Source organism: Xiphophorus maculatus, chromosome 19, assembly GCF_002775205.1.
Source record: "Xiphophorus maculatus strain JP 163 A chromosome 19, X_maculatus-5.0-male, whole genome shotgun sequence".
NCBI classification, from domain to species: domain Eukaryota; kingdom Metazoa; phylum Chordata; class Actinopteri; order Cyprinodontiformes; family Poeciliidae; genus Xiphophorus; species Xiphophorus maculatus.
In genome coordinates this window covers 1,168,113-1,173,858 of record NC_036461.1, presented here as the reverse complement: position 1 = coordinate 1,173,858, position 5,746 = coordinate 1,168,113, and the positions used below count along the sequence as shown (strand labels likewise).

General features: G+C 42.0%; 1 long non-coding RNA gene across 1 annotated transcript; it reads left to right on the top strand.

Moving 5' to 3' along the window:
* The first annotated feature begins 227 nt into the window (after positions 1-227).
* Positions 228-4,682, top strand: LOC111612173. Its single transcript, XR_002754452.1, has 3 exons — positions 228-338; positions 4,215-4,261; positions 4,625-4,682. It is a non-coding gene; the product is annotated as an uncharacterized LOC111612173 (long non-coding RNA).
* Positions 4,683-5,746: the final 1,064 nt, after the last annotated feature.

The following is a 5,746-nucleotide window of genomic DNA, read 5'->3' as shown; positions in this document are numbered from 1 at the left end:
TTATTGCTTTTGTTTGTTGTAGATTTCACCACTAAAATGCAAAAAAAACAAAAAACAATCCCACGACTCAAAATAAAATAAGTGTGTGAATAAATAAAGTAGATTCTTAAGGAATTAAAACGTTGCTGTTTGGTTCCTCAGCACTGATTCCCCACTGACGGAGGGCAGAGGGAGGAACCATCAGCAGTCTGGCTGAGCACTGACTGCTGCATCTGAGCATGCGTTCCTGGAAGTTGAAGGTCAGTGAAAGGAGAAGCAGACAGCATCACTTCTGTCAATCAGGAGAGGCGCGTTCCAGACAGGAAGGAGGGGGAGCTGGGAGGAAGTCACAAAATAAGGTGAAAAAGAGAGAGAGGAATGAGAACAGACGATAAATAATTGATCCGCCGCTGAGCAGAGCTTTTAAAGAGCGACACCGTCACACCGCAGCACTCGACACAACGTAACCCAGATAGATCTGTTTGAACAAATGTTTGCTTTGCTGCTTATTCTTTCTGCCAGGTTCATCAGAAAGCGATCCAACATGGCCGAAAGCCTCTGGGAGCCGAGAGGAGGAGTTGTTCTTTTCCATTTCTTCTGGCTTTTTATGCACAGAAGGACCTTAACAAGCTAAACACACCGACATTAAAACATTTGGATGATGGCTGATGGAGGGAATCATTTGTTGATTCATAAGCCACATTGTTCACAGCATATTTACGTGGTTAAGTTCAGTGTGAATGAATAGTACCTCAGTGATTAAAGGTGTAAAGTGTTAATTATTATCACACCTTCATCCAGTGGATTCGTTTATCCTCAGGTTAAATGTAGAAACCAGGAGAAGCAGCAGATCGCTGGGCTTCAGTCAAACACTCTGCATGCTGCACAACAAACTACAATCAGACAAAATAACTACAAGCTAACAGTCACTATAAAACCTCCTGACGGTGGATTTTGTCACAGGAAGTCGAATCGTTTTCTTTCTGAAGGCAAAACGAGGAACGGATGACTGAGTCAGACCAGAGACTTTAAACTCCGACTGCTGTCATCCTGCCGCTGAAATCAGCTGAATCAGATCATTTGACCTCGAAAACAAAATGTCACATTGCAGCGGGACTTTTATCTTCAGGACAAATTACAGTGGAGTGAAAGAAAGATTTTTTTCCAGAAAATGAAAAATGATTTGTGATCCAGCAGGAAGAGCTTCAGCCTGAAGCAGAAGCTGAGTTATGAAAGTCAGGAAGCTTCACGTTTCACGACCAACATCTCAGCCACCGGTGATCCAACATGGCTGCCTGACTGACTGCCAGGCTGAGAGACAAGCTGACAGGTGTGTGTTGGGGTGTACGCGTGCATGTGTGTGTGTGTGTGTGCGCGTGTGTGTGTGTGTGTGTGTGTGTGTGTGTGTGTGTGTGTGTGAACCTTAGAAGGCAACTAGAGGACAAAACAGCAAAAGTTTGAGTAACTGCAGGTGATGTTCAGTGAAACCCTGACAGGAATGTTAGATGTTCTTGTGTGTCAGTGGGGCGTTGGGTCTGGGTCGGCCCGCTGATGATCAAGATACAGAACCATCAGAACCCAGGAGACAAGAAAACATTCGGTTACAGCCCCATCCTGTCTGACCTTACATCCCTGTAACAAAATGTTTCTCTGAAAGCCACAAATCTTTACTGGAGCAGCTGGTTGACTACAGAGGGTCCAAGAATGTCAATGGGAAGTTAAGTGGAAGGAAAAAGTGTAGAAAAAATAACAGAAGGTGAGTAACTGGAACTTTAAATGGATTGTGGAATAAATCCATTCCAGAGTTTGATGGAGATTCATGATGTCTGAACTTCAGCTGGAGACTTTTAGGAACCAGGACACTGAGACGGATCCAGAACATGGACTACATCCTGGTGTTAAACTCTTCCTGAGACAACAGAACCAGCAAGAGAGAAGAGCAAAGCAACTCTGTCCTCACTGGTCCAAAGTTCTGCCTTCAGATGAAAGAAAATGTAAAAAATGTATTTAAAAATCACGTCTGGATGAAACGGAGCGGCTCCCATCGTAGAAACGTTTCTACGATCCCAGCAGATCCAACCGTACTCGGTACCGGCCCACACTGCCAGCGTTAGGATTAAGAAACGGTGATAAGGTGATGTTCTAAATTCCTCCACAACAGAGACTGAAATCCACTGAGAGTCGTTGTTGCTATGATTCTTCTGAAACCTGCTGAGTCATGGATCGGACTGACAGGAATGAAAACTTTTCTTTTCTTTGCTGCAGAGAAACAAATGCAGACAAACGGGCAGCAGGAGGAGAGCGGACGGGTGCAGGCGGACGGAGATTAGCAATCAGAAACCGACCGGCTTCGTTAAACTGTCAAAGGAAAATAAGTACACCCCACTCTGCCTACTGCGCCGAAAAACAAGAGTTTGATTCTGAAATGATGTTTTTGCTGATTGAAGTTTTCTACAAACATTTTTCATCCAGTGCGAACCTGACCCACAAGTTTCCTCCAACCTGGAATCCTGTCTGCCTTCCTGATGTGAGAGATGCTTGGTGTCAGAATCTGGACGCTGCCATCATTCATTTCATTCATTTTTATTTTCCACCACATGCAGCGATGCAGAGCGCGTCAGAGCGGCGCGCTGAGCAGATTAAAGCGACACAAGTCAATGAATAAATGTTTCTACAATCTAGTTTATTTAGTTCTACAATCTGTTCTCCGTCAGCTGAAGCCGTTTCACCACCAACAGATCTGATCCTGGAGCATTTAGGATTCTGAACAGTTCCACCAGAGGATTTCTTACCGTTGTCTAGTTTTATTCCAGGCAGCAGATGAACACAAGCACTAAGGATCTGGGTGGGGACAGGATGTGATGAAAAAGCAAAGAGGTGTCAGGGAGGGGAAGTGACAGGCAGAGGTTAGCAGAGAAAATGTTTAAAAAAGAAAAGCTGTGGGAGAAAACAGATGAGACAAAGAGCAGGCAGCCAGTCAGAAACAAAAGAGTAAACAGAAAGTCTGGAAGAGGAAAACAGGAGGATGAGAGGAATCAATCAGCCTGAGCCTGATTAGAGCATCCTGCAGCGGTGTGGGAGTTTTCATCGATTCGCTCCGATCCTCTGACTGCTGCAGCGTGAAGTGTCCATGACTTCCCCAATCACTGAGCAGAGCGACCTTCCTCTGTCAACAGCTTTCCTGAAACCCTCCGGCAGATCCGGGTCCGACGCCTGAGAGAAGACAGAGTAAGACGAGCGATAAGGAGCAGAACATGTGAACGAGTGAGGAAGAGGAGAGACTCTTCCTCTGAGTGTTTGGGAACAAAGTGACAATAAAACTGAAAAATAAAGAAAAATGTGAAAAAGGAATCCAGACAAGCCGTGCAGTGAAAGTGAAAACCTCTGACTGTTCACTCTGGACAGCCGGTCTGCAGCAGAGAGCCGCTCTGAGGAACGCTGTGGCTGACCTCTTCATTCATGGCTGGACCCTGAGATGTCTGAGCATCACTGGACAAGACAACATTAGAAATGTCAGTTTTTACAAATCCACGTCTCAAATGACTGAGATAAACAATTTTTCATCAAATCCACAGCATCTGGTCACCTCCTCCTGCTTTGCTTTATGTTAGCATCTAAACGCTGAATTATTTATCAGTTATAAAAATAAATCAGCATTGATGCCCTTTAAAAAAATAATAGAAAGAGATTAAAACCTGTAAATGTTACATTTCTGCTTCTTAGTTTTTGCTAAGTTAACAGGTTTATCCTGGTCTTCATGTTGTTCAGCTCATTATTTATTTCACTAAATCTGGTTTCTTCTGCTTGTTTTTAATAATATTGGGACATAATTTTCCCAAAAACTTTTATCAGTTGCTGATCAGAAGCTCTGCTGATCCACCTCTTTTGCTTCTGCAGCATCTAGAGTCAAAAACAAAAACCAGAAATAATTATTCAGCAAAATACCAAAACCTGATCACTCTTGGTCTAATCACAATAAATTGTTTCCTTTAAAATCTTCTTTCATAATGAAAACTTATTTTAGATGAACTTGGTGTAATCCTACAAAGATGCTTAAGTCTGTTTTTATTTGAAAAAAATCCCAAAAAACTGAATTTCAATGACAAGTTGCAAAAAGCATTTTTCATTTCTTAGCTTAAATTCTCATTTCTCTGGATTTGATCTGGTTACTATCATGGGACTCTGGCCCGGTTCTCAAGCAGCTTCATTAAAACTTTAACTGGATTTTTCCTCAGTTTTCCTCCTGGAATCCTGATGGAGACGAGTCAGCAGGTTTCCTGAGGTGAGTCGGCAAATTTCTGACCGCCTTCTGCATCCGTCACCAGCAGACGTCTGTCACACACACACATTTATCATCTCACTCCACCATGGAGTCACACACGCACACGCACACACACACACACACACACACACACACACACACACACACACACACACACACACACACACACACACACCCCGACATGGGAGTCATTGAGTCAGACGGCTGAATCCATCACTCAGCTGGTCCAGTCGCAGCAGCAGTCACGTTAAACTGGTTTCTATTAGCAAAGCCTGTCAGCTCCCATCCTGAGTTTTTGTTGTGCAGGTAAGATGAGTTTGTCTGGACAGTTTTCTTTATTAATCTTTCATTTTTCTCCTGCAGACTGGCAGCCGTTGTGGATCTGGATCGTGTTTCAGCTGAAGACAGACGGGCGGTAAACATCTCACGTTTAGATTTTATATTCCTCTGTGATGGATGTAACATCTTAACCATTTATATCTACATTTTCAACTTGGTTAACTTTCAGGGAAATTATTTTAGCTAAATTTCCCATTTACAATACAACTTCTTAGTGTGACAATAAAATAAAATAAATCTTTGAAGAAATCAGGAAGCGAAGTGTACAAACAATGATCATTCAAGAGAAAAGAGACGCTGGTCGTCACGGTTACTCACCTTGTTTCCATAAATCAGAGCTGATCGCATCACTGCAGTGAATTTTATAACTTTCAGGACTCGACATCCATTTCTCAGCTTTTTATTTATCTGTTTGGTCACTGATGTACCGTGGCTTTAAGAAGTGTTGACAGCCATGTTTTAATGTAAAAAGTAAGAGCATAAGTAATTTCAAAACCTTCCAACTCAACTGATTAAGAGAAGCAAGGGCCGATACTTTTACTCCCATTCAGACGACACATGTTGGTTTAAATTAAACCCAAATCTGCCAGGGGTTTGAATAATTCTGGGCTTCGTTGAGACTCTTTGGGTCATCCCCAGTCAGTCGTTCTCCTTCAGAACCCGGCCGGTTCTGAAGGAGAGAATCCTGCTGAGTTTTCTTTACCAGCATCATAAACCAAATCTGACTGCATCCTTTATAAAACGAGTTACTGGAATAAATGTTGAGGGTTTGAGTTTTCCTCTGTGATTAATGTTGGATTGATCTGGATCTACTTTGAGTTTAGTCATTTTTTATGATTTAGTTCTGCATAAATAATCTAAAGTGGACTTAACTTCTGGCTCTGCTTCCAGATCCAAAAGCTGGACGATAAATTTAATAAATCATTTTTATTGACTCGTCACCAAGTCTGAGAAATAAAAAATAAACCTTTATCAGTACTTACTTATTCAGAGTGGCTTTGCCTTTCATACCACAGGAAGGTTTAGTTATGAATTACTAGCTAAAATAGGAATTGTTTTATTATTATTACTATTTTCATAAGGTATATAACTTTCTATAACATCTTCTTTAGCTAAAGCTTTTAGCGTTAGCATGAACATTTTGAT